Source organism: Nerophis lumbriciformis, linkage group LG28 (genome assembly GCF_033978685.3).
Source record: "Nerophis lumbriciformis linkage group LG28, RoL_Nlum_v2.1, whole genome shotgun sequence".
Taxonomy (NCBI): domain Eukaryota; kingdom Metazoa; phylum Chordata; class Actinopteri; order Syngnathiformes; family Syngnathidae; genus Nerophis; species Nerophis lumbriciformis.
Genome location: NC_084575.2, coordinates 2,912,543 through 2,933,583, shown reverse-complemented (window position 1 = coordinate 2,933,583; position 21,041 = coordinate 2,912,543). Strand labels below are relative to the sequence as shown.

The 21,041-nt window shown below is 36.6% G+C and overlaps 16 non-coding genes across 16 annotated transcripts; all 16 read right to left on the bottom strand.

Annotated features, from left to right (window-relative positions):
* Positions 1-201: 201 nt before the first annotated feature.
* trnap-agg (transfer RNA proline (anticodon AGG)) lies at positions 202-273 on the bottom strand. The gene has a single exon. It is a non-coding gene; the product is annotated as a tRNA-Pro (tRNA).
* A 1,827-nt stretch (positions 274-2,100) lies between these two features.
* Positions 2,101-2,172, bottom strand: trnap-agg (transfer RNA proline (anticodon AGG)). Its single transcript has one exon. It is a non-coding gene; the product is annotated as a tRNA-Pro (tRNA).
* A 601-nt stretch (positions 2,173-2,773) lies between these two features.
* On the bottom strand, positions 2,774-2,845 carry trnap-agg (transfer RNA proline (anticodon AGG)). The gene has a single exon. It is a non-coding gene; the product is annotated as a tRNA-Pro (tRNA).
* Positions 2,846-4,329: 1,484 nt separating this feature from the next.
* Positions 4,330-4,401, bottom strand: trnap-agg (transfer RNA proline (anticodon AGG)). The gene has a single exon. It is a non-coding gene; the product is annotated as a tRNA-Pro (tRNA).
* A 604-nt stretch (positions 4,402-5,005) lies between these two features.
* On the bottom strand, positions 5,006-5,077 carry trnap-agg (transfer RNA proline (anticodon AGG)). The gene has a single exon. It is a non-coding gene; the product is annotated as a tRNA-Pro (tRNA).
* A 1,484-nt stretch (positions 5,078-6,561) lies between these two features.
* trnap-agg (transfer RNA proline (anticodon AGG)) lies at positions 6,562-6,633 on the bottom strand. Its single transcript has one exon. It is a non-coding gene; the product is annotated as a tRNA-Pro (tRNA).
* Positions 6,634-8,460: 1,827 nt separating this feature from the next.
* On the bottom strand, positions 8,461-8,532 carry trnap-agg (transfer RNA proline (anticodon AGG)). Its single transcript has one exon. It is a non-coding gene; the product is annotated as a tRNA-Pro (tRNA).
* Positions 8,533-9,133: 601 nt separating this feature from the next.
* trnap-agg (transfer RNA proline (anticodon AGG)) lies at positions 9,134-9,205 on the bottom strand. Its single transcript has one exon. It is a non-coding gene; the product is annotated as a tRNA-Pro (tRNA).
* Positions 9,206-10,689: 1,484 nt separating this feature from the next.
* Positions 10,690-10,761, bottom strand: trnap-agg (transfer RNA proline (anticodon AGG)). Its single transcript has one exon. It is a non-coding gene; the product is annotated as a tRNA-Pro (tRNA).
* Positions 10,762-12,588: 1,827 nt separating this feature from the next.
* Positions 12,589-12,660, bottom strand: trnap-agg (transfer RNA proline (anticodon AGG)). The gene has a single exon. It is a non-coding gene; the product is annotated as a tRNA-Pro (tRNA).
* Positions 12,661-13,261: 601 nt separating this feature from the next.
* trnap-agg (transfer RNA proline (anticodon AGG)) lies at positions 13,262-13,333 on the bottom strand. Its single transcript has one exon. It is a non-coding gene; the product is annotated as a tRNA-Pro (tRNA).
* A 1,484-nt stretch (positions 13,334-14,817) lies between these two features.
* Positions 14,818-14,889, bottom strand: trnap-agg (transfer RNA proline (anticodon AGG)). Its single transcript has one exon. It is a non-coding gene; the product is annotated as a tRNA-Pro (tRNA).
* A 1,306-nt stretch (positions 14,890-16,195) lies between these two features.
* trnap-agg (transfer RNA proline (anticodon AGG)) lies at positions 16,196-16,267 on the bottom strand. Its single transcript has one exon. It is a non-coding gene; the product is annotated as a tRNA-Pro (tRNA).
* A 601-nt stretch (positions 16,268-16,868) lies between these two features.
* Positions 16,869-16,940, bottom strand: trnap-agg (transfer RNA proline (anticodon AGG)). Its single transcript has one exon. It is a non-coding gene; the product is annotated as a tRNA-Pro (tRNA).
* A 1,468-nt stretch (positions 16,941-18,408) lies between these two features.
* trnap-agg (transfer RNA proline (anticodon AGG)) lies at positions 18,409-18,480 on the bottom strand. The gene has a single exon. It is a non-coding gene; the product is annotated as a tRNA-Pro (tRNA).
* Positions 18,481-19,964: 1,484 nt separating this feature from the next.
* On the bottom strand, positions 19,965-20,036 carry trnap-agg (transfer RNA proline (anticodon AGG)). Its single transcript has one exon. It is a non-coding gene; the product is annotated as a tRNA-Pro (tRNA).
* Positions 20,037-21,041: the final 1,005 nt, after the last annotated feature.

Sequence of the window (21,041 nt, the reverse complement as noted above, 5' to 3'; positions counted from 1 at the left end):
GTTAGTATATTGCACTTTTACCACTAATTTAAAGGTATGGCTATTTTCCTGCAAAAAAGAACTAAGGGTTACAGGCTCTGTCCTAAAACAATTAGAGCTCGTAAATTGAGCTACCACTGTATTTGATTTTATACATTTTCATTGATCCCTTCATTGTGTGCAGTTTGGGAAATTTAGCTAAGACTTCAAGATCACTGTCAGGGGCTTGTCCGGGAGTTGAACCCGGGACCTCTCGCACCCTAAGCGAGAATCATACCACTAGACCAACAAGCCAAGAAAAATATCATTTTAGATACAAATCTCATGAATTGTAAGATTTTAACAGGGAAATCATTCTGAAACTGGGTTAGTATATTGCACTTTTACCACTAATTTAAAGGTATGGCTATTTTCCTGCAAAAAAGGACTAAGGGTTACAAGCTCTGTCCTAAAACAATCAGAGCTTGTAAATTGAGCTACCACTGTATTTGATTTTATACATTTTCATTGATCCCTTGAGTGTGTGCTGTTTGGAAAATTAAGCTAAGAGTTTTAAATCACTGTTAAGGCTTCACCGGGAATTGAACCTGGGACCTCTCGCACCCTAGGCGAGAATCATACCACTAGACCAACAAGCCCCGAAAAATCAAGTTTCATCAAAAATGTTCATGAATTGTGAGATTTTAACAGGGAAAAAATTCTGAAACTGGATTAGTATATTGCACTTTTACCACTAATTTAAAGGTATGGCTATTTTCCTGCAAAAAAGAACTAGGAGTTACAAGCTCTGTCCTAAAAAAATTAGAGCTCGTAAATTGAGCTACCACTGTATTTGATTTTATACATTTTCATTGATCCCTTCATTGTGTGCAGTTTGGAAAATTAAGCTAAGAGTTTTAAATCACTGTTAAGACTTCATCGGGAATTGAACCTGGGACCTCTCGCACCCTAAGCGAGAATCCTACCACTAGAACAACAAGCCCCTAAAAATGAAGTTTCATCAAAAATGTTCATGAATTGTGAGATTTTAACAGAGAAATCATTCTGAAACTGGGTTAGTATATTGCACTTTTACCACTAATTTAAAGGTATGGCTATTTTCCTGCAAAAAAGAACTAAGGGTTACAGGCTCTGTCCTAAAACAATTAGAGCTCGTAAATTGAGCTACCACTGTATTTGATTTTATACATTTTCATTGATCCCTTCATTGTGTGCAGTTTGGAAAATTTAGCTAAGACTTCTAGATCACTGTCAGGGGCTTGTCCGGGAGTTGAACCCGGGACCTCTCGCACCCTAAGCGAGAATCATACCACTACACCAACAAGCCCTACGGCAAAAGTTACCAAATTCCCAAAAAAGTTTATATTTTATCTGGGGAAACAACCTGTAACTGCACTTTTATTAACACAAATTTTGATTCACTACAATTTTCATGCATAAATGAACAAGAGCTTTTTCAGTAATTGAACCCCAGACCTCAGGCGAGAATCAAACAACTAGACCAACAAGTTCTAACTTATCATTTTGCAAGAATCTCAATAAATGTGACATGTTGATAGGGAAAAATCTAAAACTAGGTTAGTATATTGCACTTTTACCACTAATTTGAAGGTATGGCTATTTTCCTGCAAAAAAGAACTAAGGGTTACAGGCTCTGTCCTAAAACAATTAGAGCTAGTAAATTGAGCTACCACTGTATTTGATTTTATACATTTTCATTGATCCCTTCATTGTGTGCAGTTTGGAAAATTATGCTAAGACTTCAAAATCACTGTTAAGGGCTTGTCTGGGAGTTGAACCAGGGACCTCTCGCACCCTAAGCAAGAATCATACCACTAGACCAACAATCCCAAATATGTCATTTTAGATAAAAATCTTATGAATTGTGAGATTTTAACAGGGAAATCATTCTGAAACTGGGTTAGTATATTGCACTTTTACCACTAATTTAAAGGTATGGCTATTTTCCTGCAAAAAAGAACTAAGGGTTACAAGCTCTGTCCTAAAACAATTACAGATAGAAAATTGAGCTACCATTGTATTTGATTTTATACATTTTCATTGATCCCTTCATTGTGTGCAGTTTGGAAAATTTAGCTAAGACTTCAAGATCACTGTTAAGGGCTTGTCCGGGAGTTGAACCCGGGACCTCTCGCACCCTAAGCGAGAATCATACCACTAGACCAACAAGCCCCGAAGAATATCATTTTAAATACAAATCTCATGAATTGTAAGATTTTAACAGGGAAATCATTCTGAAAAAGTTATTATATTGCACTTTTACCACTAATTTAAAGGTATGGCTATTTTCCTGCAAAAAAGAACTAAGGGTTACAAGCTCTGTCCTAAAACAATTAGAGCTCGTAAATTGAGCTACCACTGTATTTGATTTTATACATTTTCATTGATCCCTTGAGTGTGTGCAGTTTGGAAAATTAAGCTAAGAGTTTTAAATCACTGTTAAGGCTTCATCGGGAATTGAACCTGGGATCTCTCGCACCCTAAGCGAGAATCCTACCACTAGAACAACAAGCCCCTAAAAAACAAGTTTCATCAAAAATGTTCATGAATTGTGAGATTTTAACAGGGAAATCATTCTGAAACTGGGTTAGTATATTGCACTTTTACCACTAATTTAAAGGTATGGCTATTTTCCTGCAAAAAAGAACTAAGGGTTACAAGCTCTGTCCTAAAAAAATTGAGCTACCACTGTATTTGATTTTATACATTTTCATTGATCCCTTCATTGTGTGCAGTTTGGAAAATTGAGCTAAGACTTTTAAATCACTGTTAAGGGCTTGTCCAGGAATTGAACCCGGGACCTCTCGCACCCTAAGCGAGAATCATACCACTAGACCAACAAGCCCTACGGCAAAAGTTACCAAATTCTCAAAAAAGTTTATATTTTATCTGGGGAAACAACCTGTAACTGCACTTTTATTAACACAAATTTTGATTCACTACAATTTTCATGCATAAATGAACAAGAGCTTTTTCAGTAATTGAACCCCAGACCTCAGGCGAGAATCAAACAACTAGACCAACAAGTTCTGACTTGTCATTTTGCAAGAATCTCAATAAATGTGACATGTTGATAGGGAAAAATCTAAAACTAGGTTAGTATATTGCACTTTTACCACTAATTTAAAGGTATGGCTATTTTCCTGCAAAAAAGAACTAAGGGTTACAAGCTCTGTCCTAAAACAATTAGAGCTCGTAAATTGAGCTACCACTGTATTTGATTTTATACATTTTCATTGATCCCTTCATTGTGTGCAGTTTGGAAAATGTAGCTAAGACTTCAAGATCACTGTTAGGGGCTTGTCCGGGAGTTGAACCCGGGACCTCTCGCACCCTAAGCGAGAATCATACCACTAGAACAACAAGCCCCTAAAAATCAAGTTTCATCAAAAATGTTCATGAATTGTGAGATTTTAACAGGGAAATCATTCTGAAACTGGGTTAGTATATTGCACTTTTACCACTAATTTAAAGGTATGGCTATTTTCCTGCAAAAAAGGACTAAGGGTTACAAGCTCTGTCCTAAAACAATCAGAGCTTGTAAATTGAGCTACCACTGTATTTGATTTTATACATTTTCATTGATCCCTTGAGTGTGTGCTGTTTGGAAAATTAAGCTAAGAGTTTTAAATCACTGTTAAGGCTTCACCGGGAATTGAACCTGGGACCTCTCGCACCCTAAGCGAGAATCATACCACTAGACCAACAAGCCCCGAAAAAACAAGTTTCATCAAAAATGTTCATGAATTGTGAGATTTTAACAGGGAAAAAATTCTGAAACTGGATTAGTATATTGCACTTTTACCACTAATTTAAAGGTATGGCTATTTTCCTGCAAAAAAGAACTAGGGGTTACAAGCTCTGTCCTAAAAAAATTAGAGCTCGTAAATTGAGCTACCACTGTATTTGATTTTATACATTTTCATTGATCCCTTGAGTGTGTGCAGTTTGGAAAATTAAGCTAAGAGTTTTAAATCACTGTTAAGACTTCATCGGGAATTGAACCTGGGACCTCTCGCACCCTAAGCGAGAATCCTACCACTAGAACAACAAGCCCCTAAAAATCAAGTTTCATCAAAAATGTTCATGAATTGTGAGATTTTAACAGGGAAATCATTCTGAAACTGGGTTAGTATATTGCACTTTTACCACTAATTTAAAGGTATGGCTATTTTCCTGCAAAAAAGAACTAAGGGTTACAGGCTCTGTCCTAAAACAATTAGAGCTCGTAAATTGAGCTACCACTGTATTTGATTTTATACATTTTCATTGATCCCTTCATTGTGTGCAGTTTGGGAAATTTAGCTAAGACTTCAAGATCACTGTCAGGGGCTTGTCCGGGAGTTGAACCCGGGACCTCTCGCACCCTAAGCGAGAATCATACCACTAGACCAACAAGCCAAGAAAAATATCATTTTAGATACAAATCTCATGAATTGTAAGATTTTAACAGGGAAATCATTCTGAAACTGGGTTAGTATATTGCACTTTTACCACTAATTTAAAGGTATGGCTATTTTCCTGCAAAAAAGGACTAAGGGTTACAAGCTCTGTCCTAAAACAATCAGAGCTTGTAAATTGAGCTACCACTGTATTTGATTTTATACATTTTCATTGATCCCTTGAGTGTGTGCTGTTTGGAAAATTAAGCTAAGAGTTTTAAATCACTGTTAAGGCTTCACCGGGAATTGAACCTGGGACCTCTCGCACCCTAGGCGAGAATCATACCACTAGACCAACAAGCCCCGAAAAATCAAGTTTCATCAAAAATGTTCATGAATTGTGAGATTTTAACAGGGAAATCATTCTGAAACTGGGTTAGTATATTGCACTTTTACCACTAATTTAAAGGTATGGCTATTTTCCTGCAAAAAAGAACTAAGGGTTACAAGCTCTGTCCTAAAAAAAATTGAGCTATCACTGTATTTGATTTTATACATTTTCATTGATCCCTTCATTGTGTGCAGTTTGGAAAATTGAGCTAAGACTTTTAAATCACTGTTAAGGGCTTGTCCAGGAATTGAACCCGGGACCTCTCGCACCCTAAGCGAGAATCATACCACTAGACCAACAAGCCCTACGGCAAAAGTTACCAAATTCTCAAAAAAGTTTATATTTTATCTGGGGAAACAACCTGTAACTGCACTTTTATTAACACAAATTTTGATTCACTACAATTTTCATGCATAAATGAACAAGAGCTTTTTCAGTAATTGAACCCCAGACCTCAGGCGAGAATCAAACAACTAGACCAACAAGTTCTGACTTGTCATTTTGCAAGAATCTCAATAAATGTGACATGTTGATAGGGAAAAATCTAAAACTAGGTTAGTATATTGCACTTTTACCACTAATTTAAAGGTATGGCTATTTTCCTGCAAAAAAGAACTAAGGGTTACAAGCTCTGTCCTAAAACAATTAGAGCTCGTAAATTGAGCTACCACTGTATTTGATTTTATACATTTTCATTGATCCCTTCATTGTGTGCAGTTTGGAAAATGTAGCTAAGACTTCAAGATCACTGTTAGGGGCTTGTCCGGGAGTTGAACCCGGGACCTCTCGCACCCTAAGCGAGAATCATACCACTAGAACAACAAGCCCCTAAAAATCAAGTTTCATCAAAAATGTTCATGAATTGTGAGATTTTAACAGGGAAATCATTCTGAAACTGGGTTAGTATATTGCACTTTTACCACTAATTTAAAGGTATGGCTATTTTCCTGCAAAAAAGGACTAAGGGTTACAAGCTCTGTCCTAAAACAATCAGAGCTTGTAAATTGAGCTACCACTGTATTTGATTTTATACATTTTCATTGATCCCTTGAGTGTGTGCTGTTTGGAAAATTAAGCTAAGAGTTTTAAATCACTGTTAAGGCTTCACCGGGAATTGAACCTGGGACCTCTCGCACCCTAAGCGAGAATCATACCACTAGACCAACAAGCCCCGAAAAAACAAGTTTCATCAAAAATGTTCATGAATTGTGAGATTTTAACAGGGAAAAAATTCTGAAACTGGATTAGTATATTGCACTTTTACCACTAATTTAAAGGTATGGCTATTTTCCTGCAAAAAAGAACTAGGGGTTACAAGCTCTGTCCTAAAAAAATTAGAGCTCGTAAATTGAGCTACCACTGTATTTGATTTTATACATTTTCATTGATCCCTTGAGTGTGTGCAGTTTGGAAAATTAAGCTAAGAGTTTTAAATCACTGTTAAGACTTCATCGGGAATTGAACCTGGGACCTCTCGCACCCTAAGCGAGAATCCTACCACTAGAACAACAAGCCCCTAAAAATCAAGTTTCATCAAAAATGTTCATGAATTGTGAGATTTTAACAGGGAAATCATTCTGAAACTGGGTTAGTATATTGCACTTTTACCACTAATTTAAAGGTATGGCTATTTTCCTGCAAAAAAGAACTAAGGGTTACAGGCTCTGTCCTAAAACAATTAGAGCTTGTAAATTGAGCTACCACTGTATTTGATTTTATACATTTTCATTGATCCCTTCATTGTGTGCAGTTTGGGAAATTTAGCTAAGACTTCAAGATCACTGTCAGGGGCTTGTCCGGGAGTTGAACCCGGGACCTCTCGCACCCTAAGCGAGAATCATACCACTAGACCAACAAGCCAAGAAAAATATCATTTTAGATACAAATCTCATGAATTGTAAGATTTTAACAGGGAAATCATTCTGAAACTGGGTTAGTATATTGCACTTTTACCACTAATTTAAAGGTATGGCTATTTTCCTGCAAAAAAGGACTAAGGGTTACAAGCTCTGTCCTAAAACAATCAGAGCTTGTAAATTGAGCTACCACTGTATTTGATTTTATACATTTTCATTGATCCCTTGAGTGTGTGCTGTTTGGAAAATTAAGCTAAGAGTTTTAAATCACTGTTAAGGCTTCACCGGGAATTGAACCTGGGACCTCTCGCACCCTAGGCGAGAATCATACCACTAGACCAACAAGCCCCGAAAAATCAAGTTTCATCAAAAATGTTCATGAATTGTGAGATTTTAACAGGGAAAAAATTCTGAAACTGGATTAGTATATTGCACTTTTACCACTAATTTAAAGGTATGGCTATTTTCCTGCAAAAAAGAACTAGGAGTTACAAGCTCTGTCCTAAAAAAATTAGAGCTCGTAAATTGAGCTACCACTGTATTTGATTTTATACATTTTCATTGATCCCTTCATTGTGTGCAGTTTGGAAAATTAAGCTAAGAGTTTTAAATCACTGTTAAGACTTCATCGGGAATTGAACCTGGGACCTCTCGCACCCTAAGCGAGAATCCTACCACTAGAACAACAAGCCCCTAAAAATGAAGTTTCATCAAAAATGTTCATGAATTGTGAGATTTTAACAGGGAAATCATTCTGAAACTGGGTTAGTATATTGCACTTTTACCACTAATTTAAAGGTATGGCTATTTTCCTGCAAAAAAGAACTAAGGGTTACAGGCTCTGTCCTAAAACAATTAGAGCTCGTAAATTGAGCTACCACTGTATTTGATTTTATACATTTTCATTGATCCCTTCATTGTGTGCAGTTTGGAAAATTTAGCTAAGACTTCTAGATCACTGTCAGGGGCTTGTCCGGGAGTTGAACCCGGGACCTCTCGCACCCTAAGCGAGAATCATACCACTACACCAACAAGCCCTACGGCAAAAGTTACCAAATTCCCAAAAAAGTTTATATTTTATCTGGGGAAACAACCTGTAACTGCACTTTTATTAACACAAATTTTGATTCACTACAATTTTCATGCATAAATGAACAAGAGCTTTTTCAGTAATTGAACCCCAGACCTCAGGCGAGAATCAAACAACTAGACCAACAAGTTCTAACTTATCATTTTGCAAGAATCTCAATAAATGTGACATGTTGATAGGGAAAAATCTAAAACTAGGTTAGTATATTGCACTTTTACCACTAATTTGAAGGTATGGCTATTTTCCTGCAAAAAAGAACTAAGGGTTACAGGCTCTGTCCTAAAACAATTAGAGCTAGTAAATTGAGCTACCACTGTATTTGATTTTATACATTTTCATTGATCCCTTCATTGTGTGCAGTTTGGAAAATTATGCTAAGACTTCAAAATCACTGTTAAGGGCTTGTCTGGGAGTTGAACCAGGGACCTCTCGCACCCTAAGCAAGAATCATACCACTAGACCAACAATCCCAAATATGTCATTTTAGATAAAAATCTTATGAATTGTGAGATTTTAACAGGGAAATCATTCTGAAACTGGGTTAGTATATTGCACTTTTACCACTAATTTAAAGGTATGGCTATTTTCCTGCAAAAAAGAACTAAGGGTTACAAGCTCTGTCCTAAAACAATTACAGATAGAAAATTGAGCTACCATTGTATTTGATTTTATACATTTTCATTGATCCCTTCATTGTGTGCAGTTTGGAAAATTTAGCTAAGACTTCAAGATCACTGTTAAGGGCTTGTCCGGGAGTTGAACCCGGGACCTCTCGCACCCTAAGCGAGAATCATACCACTAGACCAACAAGCCCCGAAGAATATCATTTTAAATACAAATCTCATGAATTGTAAGATTTTAACAGGGAAATCATTCTGAAAAAGTTATTATATTGCACTTTTACCACTAATTTAAAGGTATGGCTATTTTCCTGCAAAAAAGAACTAAGGGTTACAAGCTCTGTCCTAAAACAATTAGAGCTCGTAAATTGAGCTACCACTGTATTTGATTTTATACATTTTCATTGATCCCTTGAGTGTGTGCAGTTTGGAAAATTAAGCTAAGAGTTTTAAATCACTGTTAAGGCTTCATCGGGAATTGAACCTGGGATCTCTCGCACCCTAAGCGAGAATCCTACCACTAGAACAACAAGCCCCTAAAAAACAAGTTTCATCAAAAATGTTCATGAATTGTGAGATTTTAACAGGGAAATCATTCTGAAACTGGGTTAGTATATTGCACTTTTACCACTAATTTAAAGGTATGGCTATTTTCCTGCAAAAAAGAACTAAGGGTTACAAGCTCTGTCCTAAAAAAATTGAGCTACCACTGTATTTGATTTTATACATTTTCATTGATCCCTTCATTGTGTGCAGTTTGGAAAATTGAGCTAAGACTTTTAAATCACTGTTAAGGGCTTGTCCAGGAATTGAACCCGGGACCTCTCGCACCCTAAGCGAGAATCATACCACTAGACCAACAAGCCCTACGGCAAAAGTTACCAAATTCTCAAAAAAGTTTATATTTTATCTGGGGAAACAACCTGTAACTGCACTTTTATTAACACAAATTTTGATTCACTACAATTTTCATGCATAAATGAACAAGAGCTTTTTCAGTAATTGAACCCCAGACCTCAGGCGAGAATCAAACAACTAGACCAACAAGTTCTGACTTGTCATTTTGCAAGAATCTCAATAAATGTGACATGTTGATAGGGAAAAATCTAAAACTAGGTTAGTATATTGCACTTTTACCACTAATTTAAAGGTATGGCTATTTTCCTGCAAAAAAGAACTAAGGGTTACAAGCTCTGTCCTAAAACAATTAGAGCTCGTAAATTGAGCTACCACTGTATTTGATTTTATACATTTTCATTGATCCCTTCATTGTGTGCAGTTTGGAAAATGTAGCTAAGACTTCAAGATCACTGTTAGGGGCTTGTCCGGGAGTTGAACCCGGGACCTCTCGCACCCTAAGCGAGAATCATACCACTAGAACAACAAGCCCCTAAAAATCAAGTTTCATCAAAAATGTTCATGAATTGTGAGATTTTAACAGGGAAATCATTCTGAAACTGGGTTAGTATATTGCACTTTTACCACTAATTTAAAGGTATGGCTATTTTCCTGCAAAAAAGGACTAAGGGTTACAAGCTCTGTCCTAAAACAATCAGAGCTTGTAAATTGAGCTACCACTGTATTTGATTTTATACATTTTCATTGATCCCTTGAGTGTGTGCTGTTTGGAAAATTAAGCTAAGAGTTTTAAATCACTGTTAAGGCTTCACCGGGAATTGAACCTGGGACCTCTCGCACCCTAAGCGAGAATCATACCACTAGACCAACAAGCCCCGAAAAAACAAGTTTCATCAAAAATGTTCATGAATTGTGAGATTTTAACAGGGAAAAAATTCTGAAACTGGATTAGTATATTGCACTTTTACCACTAATTTAAAGGTATGGCTATTTTCCTGCAAAAAAGAACTAGGGGTTACAAGCTCTGTCCTAAAAAAATTAGAGCTCGTAAATTGAGCTACCACTGTATTTGATTTTATACATTTTCATTGATCCCTTGAGTGTGTGCAGTTTGGAAAATTAAGCTAAGAGTTTTAAATCACTGTTAAGACTTCATCGGGAATTGAACCTGGGACCTCTCGCACCCTAAGCGAGAATCCTACCACTAGAACAACAAGCCCCTAAAAATCAAGTTTCATCAAAAATGTTCATGAATTGTGAGATTTTAACAGGGAAATCATTCTGAAACTGGGTTAGTATATTGCACTTTTACCACTAATTTAAAGGTATGGCTATTTTCCTGCAAAAAAGAACTAAGGGTTACAGGCTCTGTCCTAAAACAATTAGAGCTCGTAAATTGAGCTACCACTGTATTTGATTTTATACATTTTCATTGATCCCTTCATTGTGTGCAGTTTGGGAAATTTAGCTAAGACTTCAAGATCACTGTCAGGGGCTTGTCCGGGAGTTGAACCCGGGACCTCTCGCACCCTAAGCGAGAATCATACCACTAGACCAACAAGCCAAGAAAAATATCATTTTAGATACAAATCTCATGAATTGTAAGATTTTAACAGGGAAATCATTCTGAAACTGGGTTAGTATATTGCACTTTTACCACTAATTTAAAGGTATGGCTATTTTCCTGCAAAAAAGGACTAAGGGTTACAAGCTCTGTCCTAAAACAATCAGAGCTTGTAAATTGAGCTACCACTGTATTTGATTTTATACATTTTCATTGATCCCTTGAGTGTGTGCTGTTTGGAAAATTAAGCTAAGAGTTTTAAATCACTGTTAAGGCTTCACCGGGAATTGAACCTGGGACCTCTCGCACCCTAGGCGAGAATCATACCACTAGACCAACAAGCCCCGAAAAATCAAGTTTCATCAAAAATGTTCATGAATTGTGAGATTTTAACAGGGAAAAAATTCTGAAACTGGATTAGTATATTGCACTTTTACCACTAATTTAAAGGTATGGCTATTTTCCTGCAAAAAAGAACTAGGAGTTACAAGCTCTGTCCTAAAAAAATTAGAGCTCGTAAATTGAGCTACCACTGTATTTGATTTTATACATTTTCATTGATCCCTTCATTGTGTGCAGTTTGGAAAATTAAGCTAAGAGTTTTAAATCACTGTTAAGACTTCATCGGGAATTGAACCTGGGACCTCTCGCACCCTAAGCGAGAATCCTACCACTAGAACAACAAGCCCCTAAAAATGAAGTTTCATCAAAAATGTTCATGAATTGTGAGATTTTAACAGGGAAATCATTCTGAAACTGGGTTAGTATATTGCACTTTTACCACTAATTTAAAGGTATGGCTATTTTCCTGCAAAAAAGAACTAAGGGTTACAGGCTCTGTCCTAAAACAATTAGAGCTCGTAAATTGAGCTACCACTGTATTTGATTTTATACATTTTCATTGATCCCTTCATTGTGTGCAGTTTGGAAAATTTAGCTAAGACTTCTAGATCACTGTCAGGGGCTTGTCCGGGAGTTGAACCCGGGACCTCTCGCACCCTAAGCGAGAATCATACCACTACACCAACAAGCCCTACGGCAAAAGTTACCAAATTCCCAAAAAAGTTTATATTTTATCTGGGGAAACAACCTGTAACTGCACTTTTATTAACACAAATTTTGATTCACTACAATTTTCATGCATAAATGAACAAGAGCTTTTTCAGTAATTGAACCCCAGACCTCAGGCGAGAATCAAACAACTAGACCAACAAGTTCTAACTTATCATTTTGCAAGAATCTCAATAAATGTGACATGTTGATAGGGAAAAATCTAAAACTAGGTTAGTATATTGCACTTTTACCACTAATTTGAAGGTATGGCTATTTTCCTGCAAAAAAGAACTAAGGGTTACAGGCTCTGTCCTAAAACAATTAGAGCTAGTAAATTGAGCTACCACTGTATTTGATTTTATACATTTTCATTGATCCCTTCATTGTGTGCAGTTTGGAAAATTATGCTAAGACTTCAAAATCACTGTTAAGGGCTTGTCTGGGAGTTGAACCAGGGACCTCTCGCACCCTAAGCAAGAATCATACCACTAGACCAACAATCCCAAATATGTCATTTTAGATAAAAATCTTATGAATTGTGAGATTTTAACAGGGAAATCATTCTGAAACTGGGTTAGTATATTGCACTTTTACCACTAATTTAAAGGTATGGCTATTTTCCTGCAAAAAAGAACTAAGGGTTACAAGCTCTGTCCTAAAACAATTACAGATAGAAAATTGAGCTACCATTGTATTTGATTTTATACATTTTCATTGATCCCTTCATTGTGTGCAGTTTGGAAAATTTAGCTAAGACTTCAAGATCACTGTTAAGGGCTTGTCCGGGAGTTGAACCCGGGACCTCTCGCACCCTAAGCGAGAATCATACCACTAGACCAACAAGCCCCGAAGAATATCATTTTAAATACAAATCTCATGAATTGTAAGATTTTAACAGGGAAATCATTCTGAAAAAGTTATTATATTGCACTTTTACCACTAATTTAAAGGTATGGCTATTTTCCTGCAAAAAAGAACTAAGGGTTACAAGCTCTGTCCTAAAACAATTAGAGCTCGTAAATTGAGCTACCACTGTATTTGATTTTATACATTTTCATTGATCCCTTGAGTGTGTGCAGTTTGGAAAATTAAGCTAAGAGTTTTAAATCACTGTTAAGGCTTCATCGGGAATTGAACCTGGGATCTCTCGCACCCTAAGCGAGAATCCTACCACTAGAACAACAAGCCCCTAAAAAACAAGTTTCATCAAAAATGTTCATGAATTGTGAGATTTTAACAGGGAAATCATTCTGAAACTGGGTTAGTATATTGCACTTTTACCACTAATTTAAAGGTATGGCTATTTTCCTGCAAAAAAGAACTAAGGGTTACAAGCTCTGTCCTAAAAAAATTGAGCTACCACTGTATTTGATTTTATACATTTTCATTGATCCCTTCATTGTGTGCAGTTTGGAAAATTGAGCTAAGACTTTTAAATCACTGTTAAGGGCTTGTCCAGGAATTGAACCCGGGACCTCTCGCACCCTAAGCGAGAATCATACCACTAGACCAACAAGCCCTACGGCAAAAGTTACCAAATTCTCAAAAAAGTTTATATTTTATCTGGGGAAACAACCTGTAACTGCACTTTTATTAACACAAATTTTGATTCACTACAATTTTCATGCATAAATGAACAAGAGCTTTTTCAGTAATTGAACCCCAGACCTCAGGCGAGAATCAAACAACTAGACCAACAAGTTCTGACTTGTCATTTTGCAAGAATCTCAATAAATGTGACATGTTGATAGGGAAAAATCTAAAACTAGGTTAGTATATTGCACTTTTACCACTAATTTAAAGGTATGGCTATTTTCCTGCAAAAAAGAACTAAGGGTTACAAGCTCTGTCCTAAAACAATTAGAGCTCGTAAATTGAGCTACCACTGTATTTGATTTTATACATTTTCATTGATCCCTTCATTGTGTGCAGTTTGGAAAATGTAGCTAAGACTTCAAGATCACTGTTAGGGGCTTGTCCGGGAGTTGAACCCGGGACCTCTCGCACCCTAAGCGAGAATCATACCACTAGAACAACAAGCCCCTAAAAATCAAGTTTCATCAAAAATGTTCATGAATTGTGAGATTTTAACAGGGAAATCATTCTGAAACTGGGTTAGTATATTGCACTTTTACCACTAATTTAAAGGTATGGCTATTTTCCTGCAAAAAAGGACTAAGGGTTACAAGCTCTGTCCTAAAACAATCAGAGCTTGTAAATTGAGCTACCACTGTATTTGATTTTATACATTTTCATTGATCCCTTGAGTGTGTGCTGTTTGGAAAATTAAGCTAAGAGTTTTAAATCACTGTTAAGGCTTCACCGGGAATTGAACCTGGGACCTCTCGCACCCTAAGCGAGAATCATACCACTAGACCAACAAGCCCCGAAAAAACAAGTTTCATCAAAAATGTTCATGAATTGTGAGATTTTAACAGGGAAAAAATTCTGAAACTGGATTAGTATATTGCACTTTTACCACTAATTTAAAGGTATGGCTATTTTCCTGCAAAAAAGAACTAGGGGTTACAAGCTCTGTCCTAAAAAAATTAGAGCTCGTAAATTGAGCTACCACTGTATTTGATTTTATACATTTTCATTGATCCCTTGAGTGTGTGCAGTTTGGAAAATTAAGCTAAGAGTTTTAAATCACTGTTAAGACTTCATCGGGAATTGAACCTGGGACCTCTCGCACCCTAAGCGAGAATCCTACCACTAGAACAACAAGCCCCTAAAAATCAAGTTTCATCAAAAATGTTCATGAATTGTGAGATTTTAACAGGGAAATCATTCTGAAACTGGGTTAGTATATTGCACTTTTACCACTAATTTAAAGGTATGGCTATTTTCCTGCAAAAAAGAACTAAGGGTTACAGGCTCTGTCCTAAAACAATTAGAGCTCGTAAATTGAGCTACCACTGTATTTGATTTTATACATTTTCATTGATCCCTTCATTGTGTGCAGTTTGGGAAATTTAGCTAAGACTTCAAGATCACTGTCAGGGGCTTGTCCGGGAGTTGAACCCGGGACCTCTCGCACCCTAAGCGAGAATCATACCACTAGACCAACAAGCCAAGAAAAATATCATTTTAGATACAAATCTCATGAATTGTAAGATTTTAACAGGGAAATCATTCTGAAACTGGGTTAGTATATTGCACTTTTACCACTAATTTAAAGGTATGGCTATTTTCCTGCAAAAAAGGACTAAGGGTTACAAGCTCTGTCCTAAAACAATCAGAGCTTGTAAATTGAGCTACCACTGTATTTGATTTTATACATTTTCATTGATCCCTTGAGTGTGTGCTGTTTGGAAAATTAAGCTAAGAGTTTTAAATCACTGTTAAGGCTTCACCGGGAATTGAACCTGGGACCTCTCGCACCCTAGGCGAGAATCATACCACTAGACCAACAAGCCCCGAAAAATCAAGTTTCATCAAAAATGTTCATGAATTGTGAGATTTTAACAGGGAAAAAATTCTGAAACTGGATTAGTATATTGCACTTTTACCACTAATTTAAAGGTATGGCTATTTTCCTGCAAAAAAGAACTAGGAGTTACAAGCTCTGTCCTAAAAAAATTAGAGCTCGTAAATTGAGCTACCACTGTATTTGATTTTATACATTTTCATTGATCCCTTCATTGTGTGCAGTTTGGAAAATTAAGCTAAGAGTTTTAAATCACTGTTAAGACTTCATCGGGAATTGAACCTGGGACCTCTCGCACCCTAAGCGAGAATCCTACCACTAGAACAACAAGCCCCTAAAAATGAAGTTTCATCAAAAATGTTCATGAATTGTGAGATTTTAACAGGGAAATCATTCTGAAACTGGGTTAGTATATTGCACTTTTACCACTAATTTAAAGGTATGGCTATTTTCCTGCAAAAAAGAACTAAGGGTTACAGGCTCTGTCCTAAAACAATTAGAGCTCGTAAATTGAGCTACCACTGTATTTGATTTTATACATTTTCATTGATCCCTTCATTGTGTGCAGTTTGGAAAATTTAGCTAAGACTTCTAGATCACTGTCAGGGGCTTGTCCGGGAGTTGAACCCGGGACCTCTCGCACCCTAAGCGAGAATCATACCACTAGAACAACAAGCCCCTAAAAATCAAGTTTCATCAAAAATGTTCATGAATTGTGAGATTTTAACAGGGAAATCATTCTGAAACTGGGTTAGTATATTGCACTTTTACCACTAATTTAAAGGTATGGCTATTTTCCTGCAAAAAAGAACTAAGGGTTACAAGCTCTGTCCTAAAACAATTACAGATAGAAAATTGAGCTACCATTGTATTTGATTTTATACATTTTCATTGATCCCTTCATTGTGTGCAGTTTGGAAAATTTAGCTAAGACTTCAAGATCACTGTTAAGGGCTTGTCCGGGAGTTGAACCCGGGACCTCTCGCACCCTAAGCGAGAATCATACCACTAGACCAACAAGCCCCGAAGAATATCATTTTAAATACAAATCTCATGAATTGTAAGATTTTAACAGGGAAATCATTCTGAAAAAGTTATTATATTGCACTTTTACCACTAATTTAAAGGTATGGCTATTTTCCTGCAAAAAAGAACTAAGGGTTACAAGCTCTGTCCTAAAACAATTAGAGCTCGTAAATTGAGCTACCACTGTATTTGATTTTATACATTTTCATTGATCCCTTGAGTGTGTGCAGTTTGGAAAATTAAGCTAAGAGTTTTAAATCACTGTTAAGGCTTCATCGGGAATTGAACCTGGGATCTCTCGCACCCTAAGCGAGAATCCTACCACTAGAACAACAAGCCCCTAAAAAACAAGTTTCATCAAAAATGTTCATGAATTGTGAGATTTTAACAGGGAAATCATTCTGAAACTGGGTTAGTATATTGCACTTTTACCACTAATTTAAAGGTATGGCTATTTTCCTGCAAAAAAGAACTAAGGGTTACAAGCTCTGTCCTAAAAAAATTGAGCTACCACTGTATTTGATTTTATACATTTTCATTGATCCCTTCATTGTGTGCAGTTTGGAAAATTGAGCTAAGACTTTTAAATCACTGTTAAGGGCTTGTCCAGGAATTGAACCCGGGACCTCTCGCACCCTAAGCGAGAATCATACCACTAGACCAACAAGCCCTACGGCAAAAGTTACCAAATTCTCAAAAAAGTTTATATTTTATCTGGGGAAACAACCTGTAACTGCACTTTTATTAACACAAATTTTGATTCACTACAATTTTCATGCATAAATGAACAAGAGCTTTTTCAGTAATTGAACCCCAGACCTCAGGCGAGAATCAAACAACTAGACCAACAAGTTCTGACTTGTCATTTTGCAAGAATCTCAATAAATGTGACATGTTGATAGGGAAAAATCTAAAACTAGGTTAGTATATTGCACTTTTACCACTAATTTAAAGGTATGGCTATTTTCCTGCAAAAAAGAACTAAGGGTTACAAGCTCTGTCCTAAAACAATTAGAGCTCGTAAATTGAGCTACCACTGTATTTGATTTTATACATTTTCATTGATCCCTTCATTGTGTGCAGTTTGGAAAATGTAGCTAAGACTTCAAGATCACTGTTAGGGGCTTGTCCGGGAGTTGAACCCGGGACCTCTCGCACCCTAAGCGAGAATCATACCACTAGAACAACAAGCCCCTAAAAATCAAGTTTCATCAAAAATGTTCATGAATTGTGAGATTTTAACAGGGAAATCATTCTGAAACTGGGTTAGTATATTGCACTTTTACCACTAATTTAAAGGTATGGCTATTTTCCTGCAAAAAAGGACTAAGGGTTACAAGCTCTGTCCTAAAACAATTAGAGCTTGTAAATTGAGCTACCACTGTATTTGATTTTATACATTTTCATTGATCCCTTGAGTGTGTGCTGTTTGGAAAATTAAGCTAAGAGTTTTAAATCACTGTTAAGGCTTCACCGGGAATTGAACCTGGGACCTCTCGCACCCTAAGCGAGAATCATACCACTAGACCAACAAGCCCCGAAGAATATCATTTTAAATACAAATCTCATGAATTGTAAGATTTTAACAGGGAAATCATTCTGAAAAAGTTATTATATTGCACTTTTACCACTAATTTAAAGGTATGGCTATTTTCCTGCAAAAAAGAACTAAGGGTTACAAGCTCTGTCCTAAAACAATTAGAGCTCGTAAATTGAGCTACCACTGTATTTGATTTTATACATTTTCATTGATCCCTTGAGTGTGTGCAGTTTGGAAAATTAAGCTAAGAGTTTTAAATCACTGTTAAGGCTTCATCGGGAATTGAACCTGGGATCTCTCGCACCCTAAGCGAGAATCCTACCACTAGAACAACAAGCCCCTAAAAAACAAGTTTCATCAAAAATGTTCATGAATTGTGAGATTTTAACAGGGAAATCATTCTGAAACTGGGTTAGTATATTGCACTTTTACCACTAATTTAAAGGTATGGCTATTTTCCTGCAAAAAAGAACTAAGGGTTACAAGCTCTGTCCTAAAAAAATTGAGCTACCACTGTATTTGATTTTATACATTTTCATTGATCCCTTCATTGTGTGCAGTTTGGAAAATTGAGCTAAGACTTTTAAATCACTGTTAAGGGCTTGTCCAGGAATTGAACCCGGGACCTCTCGCACCCTAAGCGAGAATCATACCACTAGACCAACAAGCCCTACGGCAAAAGTTACCAAATTCTCAAAAAAGTTTATATTTTATCTGGGGAAACAACCTGTAACTGCACTTTTATTAACACAAATTTTGATTCACTACAATTTTCATGCATAAATGAACAAGAGCTTTTTCAGTAATTGAACCCCAGACCTCAGGCGAGAATCAAACAACTAGACCAACAAGTTCTGACTTGTCATTTTGCAAGAATCTCAATAAATGTGACATGTTGATAGGGAAAAATCTAAAACTAGGTTAGTATATTGCACTTTTACCACTAATTTAAAGGTATGGCTATTTTCCTGCAAAAAAGAACTAAGGGTTACAAGCTCTGTCCTAAAACAATTAGAGCTCGTAAATTGAGCTACCACTGTATTTGATTTTATACATTTTCATTGATCCCTTCATTGTGTGCAGTTTGGAAAATGTAGCTAAGACTTCAAGATCACTGTTAGGGGCTTGTCCGGGAGTTGAACCCGGGACCTCTCGCACCCTAAGCGAGAATCATACCACTAGAACAACAAGCCCCTAAAAATCAAGTTTCATCAAAAATGTTCATGAATTGTGAGATTTTAACAGGGAAATCATTCTGAAACTGGGTTAGTATATTGCACTTTTACCACTAATTTAAAGGTATGGCTATTTTCCTGCAAAAAAGGACTAAGGGTTACAAGCTCTGTCCTAAAACAATCAGAGCTTGTAAATTGAGCTACCACTGTATTTGATTTTATACATTTTCATTGATCCCTTGAGTGTGTGCTGTTTGGAAAATTAAGCTAAGAGTTTTAAATCACTGTTAAGGCTTCACCGGGAATTGAACCTGGGACCTCTCGCACCCTAAGCGAGAATCATACCACTAGACCAACAAGCCCCGAAAAAACAAGTTTCATCAAAAATGTTCATGAATTGTGAGATTTTAACAGGGAAAAAATTCTGAAACTGGATTAGTATATTGCACTTTTACCACTAATTTAAAGGTATGGCTATTTTCCTGCAAAAAAGAACTAGGGGTTACAAGCTCTGTCCTAAAAAAATTAGAGCTCGTAAATTGAGCTACCACTGTATTTGATTTTATACATTTTCATTGATCCCTTGAGTGTGTGCAGTTTGGAAAATTAAGCTAAGAGTTTTAAATCACTGTTAAGACTTCATCGGGAATTGAACCTGGGACCTCTCGCACCCTAAGCGAGAATCCTACCACTAGAACAACAAGCCCCTAAAAATCAAGTTTCATCAAAAATGTTCATGAATTGTGAGATTTTAACAGGGAAATCATTCTGAAACTGGGTTAGTATATTGCACTTTTACCACTAATTTAAAGGTATGGCTATTTTCCTGCAAAAAAGAACTAAGGGTTACAGGCTCTGTCCTAAAACAATTAGAGCTCGTAAATTGAGCTACCACTGTATTTGATTTTATACATTTTCATTGATCCCTTCATTGTGTGCAGTTTGGGAAATTTAGCTAAGACTTCAAGATCACTGTCAGGGGCTTGTCCGGGAGTTGAACCCGGGACCTCTCGCACCCTAAGCGAGAATCATACCACTAGACCAACAAGCCAAGAAAAATATCATTTTAGATACAAATCTCATGAATTGTAAGATTTTAACAGGGAAATCATTCTGAAACTGGGTTAGTATATTGCACTTTTACCACTAATTTAAAGGTATGGCTATTTTCCTGCAAAAAAGGACTAAGGGTTACAAGCTCTGTCCTAAAACAATCAGAGCTTGTAAATTGAGCTACCACTGTATTTGATTTTATACATTTTCATTGATCCCTTGAGTGTGTGCTGTTTGGAAAATTAAGCTAAGAGTTTTAAATCACTGTTAAGGCTTCACCGGGAATTGAACCTGGGACCTCTCGCACCCTAGGCGAGAATCATACCACTAGACCAACAAGCCCCGAAAAATCAAGTTTCATCAAAAATGTTCATGAATTGTGAGATTTTAACAGGGAAAAAATTCTGAAACTGGATTAGTATATTGCACTTTTACCACTAATTTAAAGGTATGGCTATTTTCCTGCAAAAAAGAACTAGGAGTTACAAGCTCTGTCCTAAAAAAATTAGAGCTCGTAAATTGAGCTACCACTGTATTTGATTTTATACATTTTCATTGATCCCTTCATTGTGTGCAGTTTGGAAAATTAAGCTAAGAGTTTTAAATCACTGTTAAGACTTCATCGGGAATTGAACCTGGGACCTCTCGCACCCTAAGCGAGAATCCTACCACTAGAACAACAAGCCCCTAAAAATGAAGTTTCATCAAAAATGTTCATGAATTGTGAGATTTTAACAGGGAAATCATTCTGAAACTGGGTTAGTATATTGCACTTTTACCACTAATTTAAAGGTATGGCTATTTTCCTGCAAAAAAGAACTAAGGGTTACAGGCTCTGTCCTAAAACAATTAGAGCTCGTAAATTGAGCTACCACTGTATTTGATTTTATACATTTTCATTGATCCCTTCATTGTGTGCAGTTTGGAAAATTTAGCTAAGACTTCTAGATCACTGTCAGGGGCTTGTCCGGGAGTTGAACCCGGGACCTCTCGCACCCTAAGC